Genomic DNA, 27205 nt, shown 5'->3' on the forward strand with positions numbered 1-27205 from the left:
TCTCAGAAATTAGAAAAAATTTTCAGCTAAGTGTTGGGACTTAGTCTATTCAAAAGCCCTCAACTTCGAGGAATTTATTTATGACCTTCCCGACCTCCAAAAGTTAATTTTAAAGTTGATTCATGATCGGAGAAGTCACTAGTACATCTAGGGTGAGTTTCAAAATTTTTGGACAAGTGTAAGGGCGTGTTTGGGACTCCCAAATAGTAGCTCAGGGTGATTAGCCTGCGACGCCCTGCCTAGTTCGGTTCTGGGGGGAGCCCACGATGAAGACCACATCGCCTCGCCCATAACAGTTTTCCAAAGCCTGCGACGCCCTGGCCAGTCCGGTCTGAGTAATTTCTGCATTTCTATTCTACATTTTAAAGGGTAAATGAGTCATTTTCCCCCACCCCAATCCATCCAAACACAAGATTTAAGCCTATTCTAAGAACATTAGGATTATTTTCATTACTTTTCTCTAAAGCAATACCCTAAGAACTCCAAAGTACTTTCTACAAGAAGTCTAGATCCTCCATTATTACTCCAAGAAAGTTTTAGATTAAGGGTTCTCAAGTAAAGATAATCAAGAATCCATCTTCAAAAACGTGAATAGGGTCTTCAAAACCAAGCTTCTTCATCTAGTTCTTTATCCAAGGTATCTGGATTTTTTCAACAAGGATAATTCTTTCATCCTTGTTCCCAAAACTTATTTTAAATTTCATATCTACTGAATTTCATGTGATTTCCCATGATATTGAAGTTAGAGTTTATACCCATGTTGTTATTTACAATTTTATGAGATTTCCCATGATTTAGAAGTTGAATTACATGATTATGTTTATATTTTCATGCATATTGCAGAGATTTTCTAGATTTTGAGTTAATTCATCCATGTTTATATTATTAAGCATGATCATTTTGATGTTTTAACATAAGATTGACATATGGGTCATTAAGCCCTTATTAAAGGTTGCTATTTCAAGAATTATTGTACCATAAACACCCTATGACTAGATTTATTTCAGATTATTGATAAATATTTGACCTTTTGGTCTTAGAATAGATATGAAATCCACTTTACAGATTCAGATTACAGATTTAGTTTTTTAGATTACAGTTGGTTTTCATTATAAACCATTAGACTAATTTAAAAGTGTATTTTTTTTTAGAATGAGCATACCAATTTATTAGTAGTAGTATTTTGCACTGAGATGGGTATATTACTACGGTTTCATACCCCAGAACTACGTGCCAACATAGGATTTAGATTGTTCCCACTTCTACGTAAATTATAGATTTGTGATCACTTAGATATGTTATACTCCCTGGAAAGAGTATGACTCCTTTCCCCAACATAAGGATTCTTCCTTAGGAAGATGAGACATTGGACTCCATGAATGCTCACTGGTTTATGTCAGTTAGAAGAACCTCCCTAAAGCCTTTAGAAAGTATTTTAATTTCAGATAAAGCATTTTACCAAGCCAAATAAGTTTTTAGATTTCACTTGGCCTATATGATTTGAAAATTTGAATAAAATACTGATTTCAGAACTAAGTGTAACGTCCCACGAGATTTACATTGCATGCTTTATTATTTATGATTTATGATCTACAGATTTCAAATTTACTTAAGCCTGTGTGAGTCATTTACATTTGGCATACATGATTTTTATAAATTGTGATGATATTGTTTACTTATTGCATTCACCCCTATATACTCAGTACATCATCAAAGTATCAATCCACATATACGTCTATGTGCTACATTGTCTCATAATGTAGGTTCAGATGCTTAGTCTCAACAACGTGAGTGACTTTCGGGCATCTCATCTATATCCCTGCAGTTGGTGAGTCCTCATAGTTGGGGGACTTAGATATTTAGATTTCTAGTTTGTTAATAAATATTTCAATATTTATTTCATATAGTTGGAGTCAGCTGGGGCCTGTCCCAGTGACTCTCTAGATTCAGTCAGTAGAGGCTCGTTAGAATACTAGATTCAGTTTTAGACTTTTGATTCCATATTCAAATTTTTTTTAGTATTATTTTATCAAGATTTGTGAGATTAGTATGCTTTAGATAAGATTTTTGCACTCATTATGTTTTCATGTTCATTTTCCCCTATTTTGAGATTCAAATTTAGTAGAAAGTAGTCAGGGTTACCTCAGGACTACTGTAGTTCAGAGCACTATGTCGCATCCCAAGAATTAGATTTCGGGGTGTTACAAACTTAGTATCAAAGCCTAAGGTTTAGAGGGTCCTAGGGAGTCAGACAAGACACATTATGTAGAGTCTTGATCATCGCTGTGAAGCACGCCACATCTATGAGCAAGAGGCTATGGAGCATTTTAGAAAATCATCTCTGTTTTCATTATCTTTCATGCATTCAGTGTCTCTATATGATTCTAAATCATTCTTTCATGTGACAAAAAAATGTCTCCTTGTTGAGCTAACGTACAAAGAAATAATAACCAGCCACCTTAGCCCACAGATCCTTTGAATGAGAATGTGTCACACATAGAGTTTCGGGCTACCTTTCAGGCTTTATCTCAAGCTGTGACAGCTAATGTTCAGGGCAACCGTTAGGCTTCAGTCCCACCTCAGTATGATGGAGACTTAGCTGTAGCCAGAATTCAAGATTTTATGAGAATGAACTCGCTAAAATTCTTTGGGTCGAAGGCAGGTGAGGACCCATACTTTTATCTTGATAAGGTGAAGAAGATCACCTGAACTATGCATGTTTCTAATGAGGAGAGTGTAGAATTGACATCCTATAGGTTGAAGGATGTTGCATATGATTGGGTAGTGATATGGAAGAAAAGTATAGGGGAGAATGCAGCTCCCATTTCTTGGCAGATTTTTCAGGATGCGTTCTTAGACAAGTTCTTCCTATGTGAGATGAAGAAAGGTAAGATAGAAGAGTTTATGAACCTAAGTCAGGGCTCAATAATAGTAAAAAAGTATTATCTCAAGTTCAACCAGTTGTCTAAGTATGCCCCTGATCAGATGACTGACCCTAGGTCAAGCATGAGTAAGTTTATGACCAGTGTGTCTAGTTAGTAGTTAAGGAGTGTAGGACTGCAATGCTCATTGGAGATATAGATCTTGCTAGATTAATGATGCATGCTCAGTAGATTAAGGCAGATAAGTTAAAGAAAAGAGAGAGAGAGTAAATAAGAGGGCTAGAACAGGGCAGTTTGATTATGGTCAGAATAGGTCTGGAGAAGGCTATCATTCACAGTTTTAGAATCATTCATCTAAGCCTACACCTTCTTCATCCAGTGCTCCTACACCTAGAAATAGGCAGGAATAGTAGGGTAAGTCTTCCATGTCCAGATCTTAAAATAATGTGAGTGGTAGGCCCAATCATCCATGTGCTAAGTGTGGTAAGAATTATACGGGTGAATGTTTGTGGGGTCACATATGTTTCTATGGTTATGGATTGGTGGGTCACGAAATCAAAGAGTTTCCCACGTGTTAGACAGAAAAATAGGGATGTTCGTCCCCAGACTCAAGCTAATAGTGCACCAGCTTCTCTAGGTCGCGCAGCCCCTCCTCAGGGCACGTCATCCATTACTGATGACGGTCAGCGCCAGAATTAGTTTTATGCTTTACCATCCTACCAGGAGCAGGAAGATTCACCAGATGTTATTACTAGTATGCTTCATGTCTTTCATCTCCATGTTTATGTGTTGTTAGAACCTGGGTCGAGTTTATCTTATGTGACCTTATTAGTTGCAGTAAATTTTGAGATAAATTCTAAAAAAATCCCTGAGCCTTTCTTTGTTTCTACTCTAGTAGGTGAGTCAGTTGTTGCTAAACAGATTTATAAAAAGTGTCCTATCAGTGTCTTTCATAAAATCATGTTGGCAGACTTGATAGAGTTAGATATGGTTTATTTTAATCTTATTCATGGTATGGTTTGGCTCCATTCCCGTTATGCATCCATAGATTGTAGCACCCGAGTGGTAAAGTTTCAGTTCCCAGATGAGCCAGTCTTTGAGTGGTCAGGAAATTCAGTCTCTCCCGAGAGTCATTTCATATCTTTTCTTAAAGATAGAAAATTTATTTCCAAAGGTTGCATTTATCATCTAGTTTGAGTCAATGACACTAAGTATGAGACTCCAACAATTCATTCTGTCCGAGTGGTCAATATGTTTCCTGAAGTTTTTCCAGAAGATCTCCCAAGGGTACCTCCCGACAGAGAGATAGGATTTGGGATTGACCTTCTTCTCGATACTCAGCCTATTTTTATCTCTTCGTATTGTTTGGCTCCCACATATCTTAAGGATTTGAAAGAGAAACTCAAAGATCTTTTAGATAAAGGATTCATAAGACCTAGCATTTCTCCATAGGGTGCTCCCATCCTATTTGTGTGAAAGAAAGATGGTTCCTTGCATATGTACATTGACTATCGCCAGCTAATTAAAGTCACAATCAAGAACAAATACCCTCTTCCTAGAATTGATGACTTGTTTGATCTACTCTAAGGTGCAAGTTATTTCTTAAAGATAGACCTTAGATCCGGCTATCATCAACTTAAAGTAAGGGAATGTGATATTCCAAAGACAGCTTTCGGGACTCGTTATGGCCATTTTGAGTTTTTAGTCATGTCCTTTGGGCTAACAAATGCTCCAGCAGCTTTCATGGACCTCATGAATTAAGTGTTCAAATAGTATCTAGACATGTTTGTTATAGTATTCATAGATGATATCCTTGTGTACTCCTATAGTTAGGATGACCATACATATCATCTTAGAATTGTCTTGCAAACTCTTAGAGATCATAAATTGTTTGTCAAATTCAGCAAGTGTAAATTTTGGCTAAGATTTGTAGACTTTATCGATCACGTTATTTCTCCCAATGGCATCAGAGTCAATCCCCAAAAGATAGAAGCCGTAAGAAATTATCCTAAACCTATCTCTCTGCTAAAAATTAGGAGTTTCTTGGGTCTAGCTGGTTATTACAGACATTTTGTTGAGGTTTTTTCATCCATAGCGTCTCTTATGTCTAGATTGACCCAAAAGAAAATGGTCAGATTCCTGGTAGAAGAGTTTTCAGGAGTTGAAGACTCGACTCACTTCAACCCCAGTGTTAGTATTACCAGATGGTACGGATGGTTTCATTGTTTATTATGACTCTTCTAGAGTTGGATTGGATTATCTATTGATGTTGAGAGGTAAGGTCATAGCCTATGCCTCTAGACAGCTTAAGCCTCATAAAAAGAATTACCCACCTTGATCTTGAATTAGCTGCCGTTGTGTTTTCTTTGAAAATATAGAGACATTATTTGTATGGTGTGCATGTTGATGTGTTCACGGACCACAAAAGTTTGCAGTATGTATTTACCCAAAGAGAGTTGAATCTCTATCAGAGAAGGTGGTTAGAATTGCTAAAAGATTATGACATGAGTGTGTTTTATCATTTGGGCAAGTCCAATGTAGTGGCAGATGCCCTTAGTAGATTGTCTATGGACAGTGTCGCTTATGTAGAGAATGATAAGAAAGAGCTAGTTCAGAAAGTGCATCGCTTGCCTAAATTAGATATCAGATTGTTTGATTCAGTCGACGGAAACGTTTAGGTATAGAGTAGTGCAGAATCTTCCTTAGTTTCTTAGATGAAAGAGAATCAAGATTAGGATCCCATCTTAGTTAAGTTAAAGGAGTTAGTCATAGATCATAAAGTGGAGGTTTTATCCTAAGGGGGAGATGGTGTGCTGAGATACCAAAGTAGACTGTGTGTACCATGTGTAAATAATTTGAGGTAGAGGATTATGGCTAAAATGTGTGGTGAGCATTACTCCATTCACCCTGGTTCTACCAAGATGTACCATGACTTATGAGAAATCTATTAGTAGAGTGGTATGAAGAGAGATGTAGTGGAGTTCGTAGCTAAATATTCAACAACAGGTTAAAGTAGAGAACCAAAGTCCTGGTGGTATTTTGTAAGAGTTCAGTATCCTACATGGAAGTGGGAAGAGGTGAACATAGATTTTATAATAGGGTTACCTCGTTCCCGACATCAGCATAATTCAATTTGGGTCATAGTAGACAGATTCACTAAGTCATCCCATTTTCTGCTAGTTCATACGTCCTATTTAGCTGAAGACTATGCTAGGATGTATATTAGAGAGTTAGTCAAATTGCATAGAGTTTCTTTGTCCATCATCTAGGATAGAGGTACTCAGTTTACTGCACTATTTTGGAGAGATTTTCAAAAGGGTCTTGGTACCTAAGTCCATCATAGTTCCCTTTTTTATCTGCGAATAGATGGTCAAGCAGAGAGGACCATCCAGACTTTGAAGGATATGTTAAGGGCTTGTGTACTCGATTTCAATGGCGGTTGGGATGAGGATTTTCCATTGATTGAGTTTGCCTATAATAATAGTTACCATGCTAGTATTAAGATGGCACCGTTTAAGGCTCTTTATAGGAAAAGATATAGATCGCCAGCTAGTTGGTTATAAGTAGGTGAAGCCGCTTTGATTGGTCCAGCTATGGTGTTAGAAGCTATGAAGAAAGTACAGTTGATTCGAGAAAGGTTGAAAATAACTTTGAGTCATCAGAAATCATATGAGGATATAAGGAGAAGAGATCCTGAGTTCCAAGTTGGTGATTTAGTCTATTTGAAAGTCTCACCCATGAAAGGGGTAATGAGATTTGGCAAAAAAAGAAAACTTAGTCCCCGTTATGTAGGTCTCTTCTGGATTTTGAGCCGTGTTGGGAAGGTGGCATATGAGCTTGAGTTGCCTACAGATTTATCGTCCGTACATCCTATATTCCATATGTCTTTATTAAAGAAGTGTATTAGTGATCCATCGGTTGTGGTACCCTTAGAAAGTGCAGAGGTTCATGATAGCCTCTCTTATAAAGAGATTCTAATTAAGACTAAGGAACAAAGAAGTTCCCTTGGTCAGACTCCTTTGATGAAATCAATCCATTGAGGAAGCCACTTGGGAAGCAGAAGCAGATATAAAGACCAAGTACCCTCATCTTTTCGCTACAGATTAAGATTTAGTTCAATGTAACAAGTTCCTCAGATCATCTCTTTTCATTCAAAGTTTCAGCTTTACATAGCCATTCATTTAATAATACTTGCATTTGCAATTAGTTTAGTCAGGCCTTCAGTTATGCATGCCAGTTATAGTTTCAGTTTTCAACATCTCAGTTCTGCCAGACTCATTCAAGGATGAATGTTCCCAAAGGGGAGATATTGTAAAACCCCACAAAAATCCTCATCATCTAAGTCCTTTAAAGCATTCTAAAGAGGTCTCAAACTTAGAAAATTTTTTAGCTAAGTGTTAGGACGTAGTCTCTTCAAAGCCCTCAACTTCGAGGAATTTATTTATGATCTTACCAACCTTTGAAAGTTAATTTTTAAGTTGATTCATGATAAGGGAAGTCAATAGTACATCTCGAGTGAGTTTTAGAATTTTTTGACAAGCGTAAAGGCATGTTTGGAACTCCAAAATAGTAGCTCAGGGCGATTAGCCTGCGGCGCCCTGCCTAGTGCGGTTCTGAGAGGAGCCCGCGATGGAGACCCCGGTGCCTCACCCAGAGAGGCATTCTAGAACCCACGATGCCCTGGCCAGTCTGGTTTGGGTAATTTTTGCAGTTTATTCTGCGTTTTAAGGGTAAATGGGTTATTTTTCCCCAGCCTAATCCGTCCAAACACAAGATTTAATCCTACTCTAAGAACATTAGGCTTATTTTCTTTACTTTTCTCTCAAGAAATACCCTAAGAACTCCAAAGTTCCTTCTCCAACAAGTCTAGATCCTCCATTATTACTCCAAGAAAGTTTTAGATTGAGGTTTCTCAAGTAAAGATAATCAAGAATCCATCTTCAAGAACGCGAATAGGATCTTCAAAACCAAGCTTCTTCATCCAAGGTATGTGGGGTTTTTCAACTATGATAGTTCTTTCATCCTTGTGCCCAAAACTTATTTTAAATTTCAAATGTACTGAACTTTATGTGATTTCCCATGATATTTAAGTTATGGTTTATACCCATGTTGTTATTTATAATTTTATGAGATTTCCCATGATTTAGAAGTTGAATTATATGATTATGTTTATATTTTCATGCATATTGCAAAAAAATTCTAGATTTTCAGTTAATTCATCCATGTGTATATTATTAAGCATGATTATTTTGATGTTTTAATATAAGATTGACATATGGGTCATTAAACCATCATTAAAGGTTGTTATTTTAAGAATTGTTGTGCCATAAGCACCCTATGACTAGATTCCTTTCAGATTATTGATTAAGATTTGACCTTTTGGTCTCAGAATAGATATGAAATCAACTTTACAAATTTAGATTACAGATTTAGTTTTATAGATTACAGTTTGTTTTCATTATAAACCATGTGATTGTTTTAAAAGTGGATTTTTCTTCAGAATGAGCATACCAATTTATTGGGAGTAGTATTTAGAACCGAGATGGGTACGTTACTATGGATTCATACCCCAGAACTATATGCCAACATAGGATTCAGATTGTTCCCACTTCTACATGGATAATAGATATGTTATCACATAGATAGGTTATACTCCCTGGCAAGAGTATGACTTCTCTCCCCAGCGTGAGGATTCTTCCTTAGAAAGATGAGATGTTGGACTTCATGAATGCTTGCATGGTTTATGTCGGTTAGAAGAACGTCCCTAAAGCCTTTAGAAAGTATTTTCCTTTCAGATAAAGTATTTTCCCAAGCCAAATAAGTTTTCAAATTTCACTTGGACTATATGATTTTAGAATTTGAATAGAATACAGATTTCAGAACCAAGTGTAATGGCCTATGAGATTTGCATTACATGCTTTACTATTTATGATTTTTGATCTATAGATTTTAGATTTACTCAAGTCTGTGCGAGTCATTTACATTTGCTATGCATGATTTCTATAAATTGTGATGCTAGTGTTTACTTATTGCATTCACCCCATATACTCAGTACATAAGCAAAGTACTGATCCACATATACGTCTATATGCTAAATTGTCTCAACAGCGTGAGTGACTTTTAGGCATCTCATCTATATCCCTGTAGTTGGTGAGTCCTCATAGTTCGGGGAATTAGATATTTAGATTTCTAATTTCTTAATAAATGTTTCAATATTAATTTCAGACAGTTTGAGTCAGCTGGGGCCTGTCCCAATGACTCTCTAGATTCAGTCAGTAGAGGCTCGTCAGACTACTAGATTCAGTTTTAGACTTTTAATTCCGTATTTAGATTTTTTTCAGTATTGTTTTATCAAGATTCATGAGATTAGTATGCTTCAGATAATATTTTCGCATTCATTATGTTTTCATGTTCATTTTTACCTATTATGAGATTTAGATTTAGTAGAAAGTAGTCATGGTTAGCTTAGGACTACTTGTAGTTCTCCGAGCACCATGTGGCATCTTGGGAATTAAATTTTGGGGCATTACATCGAAGCAAGTCTTGATGACAGTGAAGGAGTACTTCCTTAAGTTCAATTAGTTGTCTATGTATGCCCCTGATATGATGACTGATCCTAGGGCTAGTATGAGTAAGTTTATTACTGGAGTATCTAGCTTGGTAATCAAGGAGTATAGGACTAACATGCTCATTGGATACATGGACCTTGCGAGATTGATGATGCATGCTCAACAGATTAAGGCAGAAAAGTTGAAAGAGAGAGAGAGAAATAATAAGTGGGCTAAAATAGGACAGTTTGAGTATGGTCAGAATAGGTTTCAAGGAAGAAATCATTTGCAGTTTTAGAATCATTCATCTATACCAGCACTATCTTTAGCTAGTGCTCCTGCTCTCATAGGTAGACAGGAGTAGTAGGGTAAGTTTTCTACGTCAAGATCTCTGAATAGTGTAAGTGGAAGACCTCGTTATCCTCTCTATGATAAGTGTGGTAGGAATCACCCCAATGAGTATTTGGATAGACAGAAAGGTTATTTTGGTATTGGTAAGTCGGGTCATGGAATTAAAGAGTGCCCGCATGCTGAGCAGGGAAATAGAGATGATCGTCCCTAGACTCATACTGCTAGTGCACCAGCTCCTTTAGGTCGCCCAGTCCCTCCTCAGGGAGCATCATCTAGTATCGGAGACGATCAGCGCTAGAATCGATTTTATGCTTTACCATCTTGTTAAGAGTAGGAGGATTTACCAGATTTTGTTACTGGTATGCTTGATGTCTTTTATTTTGATGTTTATGTATCGTTAGATTGTAAAGACCCGAGACTAACCTCTAGTCGTTACACGACGCTTACGGTCCTGAGAGACCACAAGCTAACCCATGATCTAGTACCTGTTATGAGCACTGAATATTATAATTATAAATTCAAAAAAACACTGACATGTCATAAGGTTTTAATAGCTGAATTTAAAATTAAAATACGAGTCTATAGAAACAACTGACTAAATCTGATAAAATAGTGATAAACTGGATAACTACTGTAATATCTAAATACTAAATAACTAACTCTAATGTCTAAAAAGCCTCTAAAACTGACTGACTGAATATGAGTTGATGGGAAAGGCCTCAACAAACTCCAACTAACTACTAACTGAGGCATGAAATAAAGTAAGTCTGTCCTCAAAGTATGTGGACTCACCACTGCTACTGCTAAAGATCTGATAAGTCTAATCATAAGCTGGGAATTGAGCACCAAAACCTATGATATAATACATCATAGAGCAAAAGAAAAGGTATGCGATCAGTACTTTGAATGTAGTGGTATGCTAATGAGGTAGAATGATATGAATAGTCTCATGAATAAGATTGATAATAATTAATTGGACATACATGTAAAGCATAGAGTATTGAATAGAAAGTATGGAATCAGTAGATACTGATAATGCATGAAAATCTAAAAATACTGTGGATGCATGACCAAGCATATAACATAAATTGAGTAAAATCTATACCCAAATACTAAGATAACTGAATTCTATATGCTTTGGTCAAACAACACTAAGACTAAATAAATGAACTGGAACTGTAACTGAGACTATATCTGAGACTGTGGGAGGTATCATCGAATCGACATTCACCAATTTGAGCTGATCGGGGTTCAAACTGTAACCCCAGTTAGAAGGGTGTTAATATTGTACCACGGGTACTAACAATGGCTGTGTGGATCCACTAAACTGATATAATGTTCAAAGAAGTAAGGGTATCAAGCCTGAACTGATGGGTGTCCCCTGCGAGATAGTCAAGCCTAATCTGACGGGTGACTACTCATATCCTACGCTGGCTACGTAGTTCTGGAGTATAGGGATTGCTACTACTAACTCTGCCTATATGACGGCGAATCCGCCAACCCTACACTCGCTCGATGCTAAATCCTACTCCCAAATAAAAGACATTAAAATACTAGACTGTTCTGAGTTTAACTGACTGGTATTTTACTATTCTGAAGTACTCATAGTATATTCTGAACACTGTTCTATAATGTACTAAGACTAGACTAAATAAACAGCTATGGATTTTGAGTGTTCAATACCCCCAGGACTCAAAAATAATTATAGTAAAATGACACTAACACTTGGAGATCAAAACATGAAGGCTCTTAATAATTAAATCTCTCTTATAGGTATTTTATCAAACACTTGTAGTACATGGTTTAAAACAATCATAGGAATGTCATGGAATTAGTAGGAATAGAATGAATTCATCATAATAGCATTAAATCATGATTTAATTCAGTAAATAATAGTATTAAAACATGAAATATTGAATAATAACAACAATTTCATGCTAACATAGTATAAATCAATAGTACATGGAGATTCATGGATGAAATCATAATTTAAAACATAAGTCTTGAAAAGATCACAATTTTATAATTTAAAAGAGTTTATTGGACTCCATGGATGAAAGGGATCCATGGATGAACATCTAACATACCTAGGTTAGTGAATTTGAAGAGATGAATGGAGAGTTCTTGAGAAATTGCCTTGAATTTGAGAGCTAGGGTTTCTTGTTCTTGAAATAGGGATTTTAATTTGAGAGAAATTGAAGAATGAATGATTATTTAGGTCAATTGGTCAAAATTTCCTGTTTTAGGATGAGTTTAGGGCTTAGAAATAAGACCCAAATGTCCTTACATGGATTCAAAACGTATGCTGAAAACTGACCATCCCGATTTTTGGCCTTGATCCGACGCGCTACTATCGCGCCAAGCAACTGGAAAAGGGATATCTGGGACCTGGATAGACGATGCAACATGGCACCATCGTGGTAAGCTGATGTATGGCATTTTGGCCACCTCCGCAACGCACCAACATCACGAAAGCCCACTGGAAATTAACAAATGGGAAATTTTCCTGCTCCGCGATGTGCCATTATCGCAGAGTCCCACTGGAAATTGACAAACGAGAAATTGGTCTGCTCCGCGATGCACCATTATCATGGAGTCACACTGGAAATTGACAATTATCATTTATGCTGGCTCCGTGACGCGCTAAGGTTTAAAATGACGGTGTTACATGACTAAAACTTAAAATCGCCGTAGCTTCTTACCCAATAATCGAATTTAGGAGAATTTTATATCCTTGGAAAGGTAACTGAATTTCCTACACAATGGTAGGCTCTAAAATGAAAAATAATGAGTTTTTCAATATTTTATACATAAATACTCATGTATTGGGACTTAGATAATGCTAAAGAAATATGGGGTGTTACAATATCTCCCTCTTGGGATCATTCATCCCCAAATGAAACTAGTTAAGCTGAGGGAACTGATGTAATGCGCTTACACACTAAATACGCATGTCTAATGCATGGAATGTGTGACTGAACTAATTTATGAATGCACGACTGACATGAACATGATGTGCGATTGAAACTGAGCATGACAGAGAAAAGAAAATCTTAAGAAGATTGGTAGCTTATACTGAATCTAGATTCGCAGAGAAGAGATGAGGGTAGTTGGTCCACATACCTACCTTTTCTTCCCAAGCGGATCCTTCAACGGACTAATTCCGCCAAAGAACTTTGACTAGTGGAACTCTTTGTTCCTTATTCTGCAAACTTAATGATCAAGAATTTCAACTAGGACTTCCTTAAAGTAAAGACTGTTCTGAATATCTACACTTTCTAAAGGGACAACTACAGCTGGATCACCAATACACTTTTTCAACAATGAGACATGGAACACTAGGTGTAATGAGACTAAATCTGAAGGCAACTCAAGCTCATAAGCTATCTTTTCAAAACGACTGAGAATTATGAAGGGACCAACATATTGGGGACTGAGTCTCCCTTTCTTACCGAATCTCTTCACTTCCTTTATGGGAGAGATTTTCAAGGACATGAAGTCACCGACCTTAAACTCGAGATCCTTTCTTCTCACATCAGCATACGATTTCTGTTGGCTCTGGGTATCCCTAAGCCTTTCTATGATCAACTAAACCTTTTCTAACGCATCAAACACCAAGTCAGGCCCTACTACTGCATCTTCACCTACTTCAAACCAACTAATTGGAGATTAATATCTTCTATCATAGAGAGCCTCAAATGGATCCATACGCTTACTTGAATGATAGCTATTATTGTTTGTGAATTCAATCAAAGGCAAACGATCATCTCAACTACCCTTGAAATAAAAAATGCATGCCCTCAACATATCCTCAAGAGTCTGAATGGTCCTTTCTTATTGACCGTCTGTCTAAGGGTGGAAGGTTGTACTGAGGTAGACTTGGATACCAAGATAATTTTTGGAACACTTTCCAAAAGTGAGAGGTAAACTGATAGTCTATCAAAGATGATAGATAAGGGAACATCGTGCAACCTAACCAACTCTCTGAGATAGAGATTGGTATAGTCCTCGGCTGAATAAGAGGTATGGACTGGAAAAAAATGGGATGATTTGGTCATCCTATCTACGATAATCCAAATAGAGTCATGTTGATTGTGCGTACGAGGCAAACCTGACACAAAGTCTATGTTCACTTCCTCCCATTCCACATAGGAATACTGAACTCCTGCATGGGCCCACTAGGTTTCTAGTGCTCAACCTTAACTTGCTAACAAGGAGAGCACTTAGCTACAAACTCTGTAATATCTCTCTTCATCCCACTCCACCAATAAATCTCCTGTAAATTGCAGTACATCTTACTAGCCCCTAGATGAGTAGAGCAACATGCCCCATGCATTTCTACAAGAATCCGTTACCTCAAATAATGTACACTAGGCACTCACAATCTACCTTGACAATGAAAAAAACCATCTCCCTCTTGGAAGAAAACATCCACCTTCTGATCTCTTTGATTGATTCTTTCACCTTAACTAGACTGAAATCTCTATCCTACTTTTCCTTCACCTTGGAAACTAGAGATGAGTCTGAGCTACTCTGCATCCACACACTACCTTCTGCTGAATCATGTAAATGGACACCTAGTCGGGCAAGCTGATGAACTTCCTGAGCTAACTTTTTTTTACCATCCTAAACATGAGCTACACTACCTATAGACATTCTACTGAGAGCATCAGCCACTATATTGTCCTTGCTCGAATAATACAGAACACTCATGTCATAATCTTTCAATAAATCTAACCATCTTCTCTAACATAAATTTAAATCTTTCTAAGAGAACACATACTAAAGGCTTTTGTGATCTGTGAACACATCTACATGCACCCCATACAAGTAATGCCTCCAAACCTTTAAGGCAAATACTATGGCTGCTAGTTCATGATCATGAGTCGGATAAATCTTTTCATGGGGTTTAAGATGTCTAGAGGCGTAGGATATCAACTTACATCTCTACATGAGGACACAACCCAAACCTACTCTGGATGCATTATAGTACACAACAAAACCATCTGAACCTTCTGGTAGTGTCAAGACTGGGGATGAGGTGAGTCAAGTCATCAACTCCTGAAAACTCTTCTCGTAGGAATCTAACCACTAAAACTTAACTTTCTTTTAAGTCAATCTGGACATGGGGGATGCAATAGAAGAAAACCCTTCAATAAACTAACGATAATAGCCAGCCAAACCCAAGAAACTCCTAATATCTGATAGAGAGATGGGTCTAGGCTAGTTTTTCACTGCTTTAGTCTTTTGAGGATCAACTCTAATGCCATCACCATAAATAATATAACTAAGGAATGCGACTGATCTTATCCAAAATTCACACTTTCTAAATTTAGTGAACAACTGATGAGCTCTAAGAGTCTGAAGCACTATGCTAAGATGGTCTGCATGATCACTTTTGCTAAAAAAATAGACAAGAACGTCATCAATGAAGACTACTACAATGATGTCTAAGTACTGCTTGAACACTCGGTTCATTAAATCTATGAAGGCTACTGGGGAATTTGTAAGACCAAATGATATGACTGGAAATTCAAAGTGAAACTACCGAGTTCAGAAAGCTATTTTTAGAATGTCACATTCTTTGACTCTAGGCTAATGATAACCTGATCTGAGGTCTATCTTGGAAAAGTAACTGGCACCCCAAAGTTTGTCAAATAAGTCATCAACTCTATAAAGTCGATATTTATTCTTGATTGTGACCTTGTTCAACTTATGGTATTTTATGCACATTCTGAGAGAACTATCTTTCTTAGGCATGAATAGAACAGGTGTGCCCCACTGAGAGATGTTGGGTCTAATGAATCCCTTATCTAAGAGATCCTTTAACTGTTTTTTAGTTCTTTGAGTTCAGATAGAGCCATTCTATATGGCAGAATAGATAGAGGCTGAGTATTTGGGAGAAAGTCTATTTCAAAGTTGATTTCCCTTTTGGGAGGAACTCCAGGAAGATCTTTAGGAAATACATCTGAGAATTCATTTACAACTGGGACTGACTCAAGAGTAGGAGTTTCTGAGTTAGATTCTTTAACTCGTTCAAGATAATAGACACACCCCTTGGATATCATCTTTCTGGCCCTAAGGTAAGAAATCAACTGACCCCCAAGAGCTGTAGTACTACCTTTCCTTTCAAGGACTGGTTCATTTGGAAACTAAAAATGAACTATTTTGTTTATCCAATCAACTGAGGCATAGCATGAGTGGAGCCAATCCATTCCAAGAATGACATCAAAATCCATCATCTCTAACTCTACTAGATCAACTAACGTAACTTTCTAAAATATTATGATCGAAAAGTTCCTGTATACCTATCTGGCTATAATGGAAATGCCTACTAGTATAGAAACTAAAAAGGGATCTATTAGATTTTTAGGACTGACTCTGAAATTGATAGCTATATATGGATTTACAAAAGAAAGAGAAGCTTTAGGGTCTAGTAAAGCATAAACATGTAAGAGAAAAACCTACGACATGCCAATAACTATGTTAGGAGAGTTTTCCTGATCTTGGCAGGACTGAGGAGCATATAATCTATTTGGAAGCTGATAACTAGTAGTACTGGAAGCGACACCCTACTGAGTTGGGTGGCCGAATGGAACTGGCAACTGATAGGACTGGCCCTGTTGGTACGCATCCCTACCTTTCTGAGCAACTACCCGACACTCCTGAATTTAATGGCCTGGCTTGCCATACCTAAAGAACATATCACTACCTTCTCTACACTCACTCTAATGGCATCTGCCACACTTCTGACATAAAGGATTGGTACAAGCACTGCTAACACTGACCTGGGACTTAGAGCCTGGTGCCATATCCCTATTGTTGTTTCTGAATTTGGGTACTGGGGCACTGGATGACAAAGGTACTGGTACTGAAGACCTCTGATGAAACTGAGGATGGTTACCACCTTCTGACTTTGGCTAATTGAAATTAAAACTACCCATCCTAGCTCTCTTATTTTCTCTCTCCCTCTTCATAATCTTTTGCTCCTCTATCTGTTGAGCATAGACCATCATCCTAGACAAATCGATCTCACTAATTAGTATTGCGGTCCTATACTCCTAGACCACAGCATCAAATACGCCAGACATAAACTTACTCATCTTGGACCTACTGTTAGCTACCACATAAGGAGTATATCTAGATAACTGAGTAAACTTGAGGGAATACTCCCCCATACTCATACTGCCTTGCCTCAAATTAATAAACTCTAAACCCTTGACCTCTTTCAACTCTAATGGAAAGAATATGTCCAAGAAAGCTATGGAAAACTCTTCCCATTCTATATGCCCTGCATCAACACCTCTACCAACTTACCACTTCTTAAACCAAGTATAGGCTATATCCTGCAATTGATATGCAGCCAACTCGGCATTTTGATTAGACGTCACCCCCATAGCATCCGTTACTTTCTGAACCATATCTAAGAATTCCTGTGGATCCTCTTACGACTTCAATCCCATGAAGAAAGGAGGATTCATCTAGGTAAAGTCCTATATTCTGGTTACAGCAATATAGGCCACTGGGTTGGCCGGAACAATAGCTGGCCATTTATTCTGTGATACTACGAAGTTCACTAGAGTAGTGAACTCAACCCTGAAATCTGCATGAGAGACATGCTCATCCAGAGGATCTTCTTGGATGGGTTGAGTTCTTATTTTTTTCTTTCATTCTTCTTTGGAGGCATGTTCTACAAACAAAAGGAAGAAATGGATTAGACAGGGAGTTTAACTTGAGTTCATGCTCAATTACATAATATGAATACTGAAAGAAGGAAAACTTTTCCTAAATGCCTTGTAGCCTCTCGTCCATAAGTGTGGCGCGCTACACACATATGCACAAGACTCTACTTGACGCGGCTTACAGACTTCCTAGGACACTTTAAAACCTTAGGCTCTTATACCAAGTTTGTAATGACCCATGACTACCCCTTGTCATTACACGATCCTTACGGTCCGGAGAGACCATAAGCTAACCTATGAGCTGGTATCTATTGTGAGAGATGAATAATATAATCATAAATGTGGAAAAATACTTACATGCCATAAGGTTTTAATAGCTGAATTTAAAATTGAAATATGTTTCTATAAAAACAACTAACTGAATTTGATAAAATAGTGATAAATAGGATAACTACTATAATATCTGAATACTAAATAACTGACTCTAATGTCTGAAAAGCCTCTAAAACTGACTGATTGAATATGAGTTGATGGGACAGTCCCCAACTAACTCCAACTAACTACTAACTAATACATGAAATAAAGTAAGTCTTTCCTTAAAGTATGAGGACTCACCACTGCTACTGCTAAAGATCTGATAAGTCTAATTACAAGCCGGGAACTGAGCGTCAGAACCTATGATATAATACATCATAACGCAAAAGAAAAGGTATGCTATCAACATTTTGAATATACTTGTATGCTAAATAAGGTAGGATGATATGCATGGTCTTATGAATAGGATTGATAATAATTAACTGGACATACATGTAAAGAATGAAGTATTGAATATAAAGCATAGAATCTATAGATACTGATAATGCATGAAAATCTGTAAATATTATGGATGAATGACCAAGCATATAACATGAACTAAGTAAAATTTGTAAACTGGAACACTGAGATAACTAAAATCTGTATGCTTTGGTCAAACAACACTAAGATTGAATAATAGAACTGGAACTGTAATGGAGACTATATCTTAAACTGTGGGAGGTATCATCTGACTGATAATCCCTAATTTGAGCTGATCAGGGTCTAACCTATAACCCAGCTGGAAGGGTATTAATACTCTACCATGGGTACTAACAATGGCTGTGTGGATCCACTAAACTAATATATTGTCCAAAGTACAAAGAGTGTCAAGCCTAAATTGACGAGTGACCCATGCGAGATAGTCAAGCCTAATCTGATGGGTGTCTACTCATATCCTATGATGGCTACATAGTTCTGGAATATAGGGACTGCTACTAACGACTTTACCTATCAAATGGGGAAGTCGCCATCCCTACACTCGCTCGGTGCTAAATCCTACTCCCAACTGAAAGACACTAAAATACTAGTCAGTTAATAGTTTGACTGACTAGTATTTGACTATTCTGAAGTGCTCATAGTATATTCTGAAGACTGTTCTATAATGTACTTAGACTAGACTAAATAAACAGCTATGGATTTCGGGTATTCAATACCCCCAGGACTCAAAACAATTATAGTAAAATGACACTAACACTTGGAGATCAAAACATAAAGGCTCTTAATAATTATATCACTCTTGTAGGTATTTTATCAAACACTTGTAGTTCATGGTTTAAAACAATCATAGGAATGTTATGAAATTTGTAGGAATAGCATGAATTCATCATAATAGAATTAAATCATGGTTTAATTCAGTAAATAATAGTATTAAAACATGGAAGATTGAATAATAACAACAATTTCATGGTAACATAGTATAAATCAATAGTACATGGAGATTCATGGATGAAATCATAATATAAAACATAAATCTTAAAAAGATCACAAATTTATAATTTAAAATGGTTGGTTGGACTCCATGGATGAAAGGTATCCATGGATGAACATCTAACATAGCTAGGTTAATGAATTTGAAGAGATGAATGGAGAATTCCTGAGAAATTGCCTTGAATTTGAGAGCTAGGGTTTCTTGTTCTTGAAAGAGGGGATTTTAATTTGAGAGAAATTAAAGAATGAATGATTATTTAGGTCAATTAGGTTAAATTTACTATTTTAGAATGAGTTTAGGGCTTAGGAAAAAGACTCAAATACCCTTAAATTGATTTAAAACGTAAGCTGAAAGCTGACAATCCCAATTTTTTGCCTTGGCGCGATGCGCCACTATCGCGCTAAGCCTTTGGAAAAGGGACAACTGGGACTTGGAAAGATGGCGCAACACGCCACCATCACGGTAAGCGTGGGATGCCATTTTGGCCACCTCCGCTACACGCCAAAATCATGGAGGCCCATTGGAAATTGACAAATGGGAAATTAGTCTACTCTGTGATGCGCCATTATCGTGGAGTCACATTGAAAATTGACAAATGTGAAATTGGTATGCTCCGTGATGCACTATTATCATGGAGTAACACTAAAAATTGACAATTGTCATTTATGCTAGCTCCTTGATGCACTAAGGTTTAAAATGACAGTGTTACATGAATGAAACTTAAAATGGCCATAACTTTTTACCCGGTTATCGAATTTAGGCAAATTTTATATCGCTTGAAAGCTAATTGAATTTCCTATGTAATGTCAGAATCTAAACTAAAAATAATGAGTGTTTCAAAATTTTATACATAAATACTCATGTATTGGGACTTAGATAATGCAAGGAAAATACGGGGTGTTACAAAGACCCTAGGTAGAGTTTCTCTTATGTGACCACATTAGTTGCAATAAATTTTGAAATAAGTTTTGAAAATATTCCTATGCCTTTCTAGGTGTCTACCCCATTGGGTGAGTCAGTTGTAGCTAAATAGATCTATAGAAAGTGTCCTGTCATTTTCCTTCATAAAGTCATCTTAACAGACCTAACAGAGTTAGATATAGTTGACTTTGATCTTATTCTTGGTATGGATTGGATCCATTCTTGTTATGCCTCTATAGATTGTCGTACCCAAGTGGTTAAGTTTCAGTTTTCAGATGAGCCAGTTTTTAAGTGGTCAGGTAATTCAGTGTCTCCCAAAAGTCATTTCATAAATTATCTTAAAGCCTGAAAGTTGATCTCCAAAGAGTGTATCTATCATCTTGTTTGAGTTAAATACACTAAGTCTGAGACTCCAACAGTTCAGTCCGTCGGTGTAGTTAATAAGTTTCCAGATGTTTTTCTCAAAGATCTACTAGGGGTACCTTCCGATAGGGAAATTAAATTTGGTATTGACCTTCTTCTAGATACTCAGACTATTTCTATACCTCCATATTTTATGGCTCCCTCCGAGCTCAAGGATTTGAAAGAGCAACTCAAAGATCTTTTAGATAAAGGTTTTATAAGGCCTAGTATTTCTTCATAGGGCGCTCCTATCTTATTCGTGTAAAAGAAAGATAGTTTTTTGCATATGTGTATTAACTATCATCAGTTGAATAAAGTTACAGTCAAAAACAAATATCCTCTTCTTAGAATCGGTGACTTATTTTATCAATTCCAAGGTGCAAGTTATTTCTCAAAGATAGACCTTAGATCCATCTATCATCAACTTAAAGTAAGGGGATATGATATTTCAAAGACAACTTTTAGAACCCGTTATGGTCATTTTGATTTTCTAGTCATGTCTTTCAGACTAACAAATGCCCCAGAAACTTTCATGGACTTGATGAACAGAGTGTTCAAACAGTATTTGGACATGTTTGTCAGTCTCTATCGATGATATTCTTGTCTACACTCATAGTGTGGATGATCATGCAAACTATCTTAGAATTGTGTTACAGACCCTTAGAGATCACTAGTTCTTCACCATGTTCAGCAAGTGTGAATTTTGGCTAAGATTAGTAACTTTCCTTGGTCATATCATTTCCATTTAAGGTATTAGAGTTGATCCCCAAAAGATAAAAGTCGTAAGAAATTGGCCTAGACCTATTTCCCCATCTAAAATTAAGAGTTTCTTTGATCTAGCTGGTTATTACAGATGTTTTGTAAAGGGTTTATCATCTATTGCATCTCTTATGTCTATATTGACCCAAAAGAAAGTTAAGTTTCAGTGGTCTAATTCTTGCAAGAAGAGTTTTTAGGAGTTGAAGACTCGACTCACTTCAACCCCAGTTCTTATGTTACCTAATAGTGCAGATAGTTTTGTGGTTTATTATGATGACTCCTAAGTTGGTTTGGGTTGTGTTTTGATGTAGAGAGGTAAGGTCATAGCCTATGACTCTAGACAACTTAAGCCCCATAAAAAGAATTACCCGACCCATGATCTTGAGTTAGCTGTTGTTGTGTTTCTTTGAAAATCTGGAGACATTATTTATATGAAGGGTATGTTGATATGTTCACGGATCACAAAAGCTTACAGTATGTGTTTACTGAGAAGGAGTTGAATCTTCGTCAGAGGAGGTGGTTAGAATTGTTGTAGAATTATGATATGAGTGTGTTGTATCATCCAGGCAAGGCCAATGTAGTGGAAGATTCCCTTGGTAGATTTTCTATGCGCAGTCTTGCTCATGTGGAGAAAGAAAAGAAAAAGTTAGTTCAGAATTTTCATCGGTTAGCTAGATTGGGTGTTAGGTTGGTTAAATTTGTTGAAGGGAATATTTAGGTTCAAAGTTGTTCCAAATCTTCCCTAGTTTCAGAAATGAAAGAGTCAGTTAATATGTAGCTTCACAATCCTAGTTTGGTCAAACTAAAGGAGTCAGTTAAAAACCAAAAGGTAGAGGTTTTCTCCCAAGGGGGAGATGGTGTGTTGATATGCCATACTAGATTTTGTTTGCCTTGTTTTGATGATTTGAGGCAACGGATTATGGAAGGAGTTCATGGTGCACATTATTCTATCCATCTATGAGCCACCAAGATGTACTGTGAATGCGAGGAATCTATTGGTGGAGTGGTATGAAAAAATATATATTAGAGTTTGTAGCAAGTGTGCAACTTGTAAACATGTTAAGGTAGAGTACCAAAGACCCATTGGTGTGTTATAATAGCTTAGTATCCCCACCTGGAAGTGGGAAGATGTGAATATGGATTTTGTGAGTGTTTTACCCTTTCTCGTCGTTAGCATGACTCGATTTGGGTCATTATAGACAGATTGACTAAGTCAGTGCATTTCTTGCCAGTTCATACGTCTTACACGACTGGAGATTATGCTAAGTTGTATATCTGAGATATAGTCAAATTGTATGGAGTTTCTTTGACTATCATCTCGGATAGAGGTACTCAGTTTACCTCTTAGTTTTGGAGAGCCTTTCAGAAGGGTCTTGGTACCCAAGTTCATGTTAGTTCAGCTTTTCATCCACAGACTGATAGTCAGGCAGAGAGGACCATTCAGACTTTAGAGGATATGTTGAGGGCATGTGTTCTTGATTTCAAAGGTAGTTGGGATTATCATTTTCCATTGATTGAGCTCTCTTATAATAACAGTTATCATGCTAGTATTCAAATGGCTCTATTTGAGTCTCTTTATGAGTAGAGATGTAGATCACTAGTTGGTTAGTTCAAAGTGGATGAGTCCGCTTTGATTGGGACAGACATGGTGTCTGAGGCAATGGAGAAAGTTCAATTGACTAGAGAGAGATTGAAAGGATCCCAAAGTCGTCAAAAATTCTATGTCAATGTGAGAAGAAGAGACCTTGAGTTTGAGGTTGATGATCTTGTGTATTTAAAAGTTTCACCCATGAAAGGGGTGAAGAGGTTTGGCAAAAAAGGGGAAACTTAGTCCCCGTTATGTATGTTCCTTTCATATTTTGAGTCATGTTGGGATGGTGGCGTATGAGCTTGAACTACCCGTATATTTATCCTCAGATCATCAAGTGTTTCATGTGTCCTTGTTGAAGAATTGCAATGATAATTTAGTTGTTATAGTTCCTTTAGAAACTACATATATTCATAATAACCTTTCTTATGAAGAAGTACCAGTGGATATTCTTGATAGTCAGATTCGTAGACTAAGGAACAAAGAAGTTCCCTTGGTCAAAGTTCTGTGGTGATATAAGTCCGTTGAGGGTGCTACTTGGGAAGCAGAAGTAGACATGCGTACCAAGTATCCACATCTCTTCTCCACGAACTCATATTCAGCCGAAGGTAATAGTTTTCCTTCATCAGTTCTTTTCCAGTTTCAGATTCATCTCTATATAGTTATCTTCATTAGAATTCATGCACTTTCAGATCAGTTCAGTAGCTCATTTTAATTGAGATTTAGTTATTTAGTTAATTTCAGTTGTACATGATAGCTTATGGCCTTAGATTCCTTACTATTTTCAGCTTATATATCCACATTCGATGACAAATGTTCCCAAGGGGGAGATATTGTAATACCCCACACTTTTCCTAGCTTAAATTCATTCCTAGAATTTTAAGAAATAGCTTCCAAAATGAAGAATATATATTTTGTGTGGAATTTTCCAGATTTAGACCTCCCATTATGTGGAAAATTGAATAAGCTTTTAATCGATAAAAAATTCGCCCATTTCCGAGACTTGGTGAAGGAGATACAACATTTTTAGCAAGATAGTGTGCCACCTGAGCACTTGGCGCATCGTGGAGGTGGGAAAATTCATAATCATCAAATTCCAGTGGCCCTCCACGATAGCCCCGCATCGTGGAGAAGCCCAATTTCCCAATTATCAAATTCCAGTAACCCAACGCAATGTTGGTGCATCATATCAGTGGCCAAAATGGCAAAACTATAGGGCACTGTGATAGCTCCACGTCATGGAGAAAGCCCAGTTCCCACTCATCATTTTCCAGTAAGCTACCGCGATTGTGGTACATCACGATGGCCACCTAAATCAAAAAAATACTATGTTTTCCAGTTCTGTCCAGAAGTTTAAAAGGGTCATTTTGGTAAATTTCCAAGGCCCTAATCCATCCAAAACACAAGATTAATCATATTCAAAGCACTTTGTGCTCATCATTCATCATTCTCTTCAAAACCAAAGTCCTAGAGCTCTAAAATGTCTTCTCCAAGAAATCAAAATCCTCCATTCATTCTCCAAGAAAGCTTAAGATTATGGATTCCCAAGTCAAGATAAGCAAGAATCCATCTCCAAGAACTCAAAAGAAATCAATAATTCAAGCTTCTTCATCTAATTATCAATCAAGATATGTGGGGTTTATGAACAATGATCTTCTTTCATCCTGTGCCCACAACCAAGTTTTGTTTATAAATTCATATTATTTTAAATGAATATTCATGAGATTTGAATTAGGGTTCATACCCATTATTGCTCTTTGCAAGATTTTGAGATTTCAAGTGTTTTAAGAGATAAATTGCATGTCTATTTTCATATTTTCATGTCTATTGTAGAAATTTATAAATTTTGAGATGAATTATCATTGTCTTCATTACTAAGCATAATTATTATGATGTTTTGACATGAGTTTGATGCATGGGTTATTAAACCTTAAGTTTATATGTTTCTATTTCAAGAAAGATTATGTTTTAAGCATCCTATGAGCTGATTATTTGAGATTTACAATAAAGTTTTAATCTTTTCATCCTCAAATTAGTTTTAGAATCTACTTTATAAATTTATTACAGAGTACAGAAAGCAAAATAGCTTCATTTACAGACTAATTCAGATAAGCGTATAGCTGGTTTCATAATAAACCCTTATGCTAGTTTTAAAGTTAATTTCCATCAAGATGAGCATAACAAATAAAAAGAGAGTAGTATTTAGAACCGAGTTGGGTATGATTCCAAGGTATCATACCCTAGAACTATGTGCCACCATAGAATTCATATTTAAGAGCCCATAGTGGAATAAGATAGTGATGACTTAAGCTGAGGTTATACTCCCTGGAAAGAGTATGACACCTCTCCCCAACGTGAGGATTCTTCCTTAGGAGGATGGGACGTTGGACTCCATGTAGCTCTCATGATTTATGTCGATTAAGGAAACCACCCTTTCAGAATAGTTTTTCCCTAATAATAAAACCTAACAAAAAAGATTTACAGAAAACCTTTTAGAAAACTAAGTGTAAAGGCTCACAAAGTTTACTCAGATTATGCTTTATAGAAAGATAATAGGTACAGACTTTATCTTTTAGATTTCAGATTTCAGAAGTGAGATCTTTTTACACTTAGACAGTATGATTTACAAACAAAATATGACTATAGCTTTTAGAACTAAATGTTACGACTCACTAGATTTAAAAAGTATAATTGATTTATTATTCATGATTTCAGTATTTCAGATATTCCAGCTCATGTGAGTTATTTACATTTAACATGCATTATTTTAAATATTATGATGATGATACGATGTTTTACTTATGCATTTCATCCCCGTATACTCAATACATCCTCAAAGTACTGATCCATATATATGTCAATATGATACATTATCTTATAATGTAGGTTTAGGTGCTCAGTATCAGCAGCGTGAGTAGTCTGAGCATCTCCATCTATGTCCTACAATTGGTGAGTCCTCATAGATCGGGGACTTGTCCACTCAGCTTTTACAGCTTATCAGTTTACATAATTTAGTATTCATTTCATATAGTTCGAGTTAGCTGAGGGTTTCTCCTAGTGACTCTTAAGATGTTAGTAGTAGAGGCTTGTCAAACTATTAGTTGTGATTCACCTTATTTAGTATTGATGTTTCATACATAATATTCAGATTATTCTTAGTTATTTCAAATAGTTTCCACATTCAGTATGACTGTCATGTCTATATTACCTTGATTATGAGATTTATATCTAGTAGAAGGTAGACAGGGTTAGCTTAAGGCTACTCATAGTCTTGATCACTATGTGACATCTCTGGATCAAATTTCATGGTGTTTTAAACTTGGTATCAGAACCTAAGATTTTTAAGAGTCCTAGGGAGTCAGAAAAGCCGCGTTACATAGAGTCTTGATCATGGGTGTAAAGCATGCCACATTTATGAGTAAGAGGCTACCGAACATCCTTAAGAAATCATCTCTTTCTTTCATGATCTATCGTGCTTACAGTATCTCTATCTTCTTTTAACTGTTGCTCTTACGTGACAGTTTGATATGCCTCCTCGTTGAGCTAACGCCCACAGAAATGATAACCAACCTCCCCATCCCGCAGATCCTTTGAATAAGAATGTATCTTATGCTAAGTTTAGAGTTGCCTTTCAAGTGTTAGCCAAAGCTGTGGCTGCCAATGTTTAGGAAAATAATCAAAATCAGATTTTAGTCTCACTCTAGAAGAATGGGGATTTAGCAACAGCTAGAATCAGAGAATTCATAAGAACGAATCCTCCAGAGTTCTTTGGATCAAAGGCAGGTGAGGACCCACAACTTTATTTAGATAAGGTCAATAAGATCACCCAAATTATGCATATTTCTAAGAAGGATATTGTAGAGTTAGCATCATATAGATTGAAAGATGTAGCGTATGATTGGGTAGTGATGTGGAAGAATGGTAGAGGTGAGAATGTTGTTCCTTTTAGTTGGCAGGTATTTCAGGATACTTTTCTAGACAGGTTCTTCCCATGTGAGATGAGGGAAGTTAAGATAGAAAAGTTTGTGAATTTAAGTGTAAGACCCCACAAAAATCCTCATTATCTAAGTCCTTTAAAGTATTCCAAAAGAGGTCTTTGACTTAGAAAATTTTTTAGCTAAGTGTTGGGACTTAGTCTCTTCCAAAGCCCTCAACTTCGAGGAATTTATTTACAACCTTCCCCCCTCTGAAAGTTAATTTTTAAGAAGATTCATGATTGGGGAAGTCAATAGTCATCTCAAGTGAGTTTTGGAATTTTCAGATAAGAGTAAGGGCGGGTTTGAAACTCC

This window comes from Capsicum annuum, chromosome 10, assembly GCF_002878395.1.
Source record: "Capsicum annuum cultivar UCD-10X-F1 chromosome 10, UCD10Xv1.1, whole genome shotgun sequence".
Classification (NCBI taxonomy): Eukaryota; Viridiplantae; Streptophyta; class Magnoliopsida; order Solanales; family Solanaceae; genus Capsicum; species Capsicum annuum.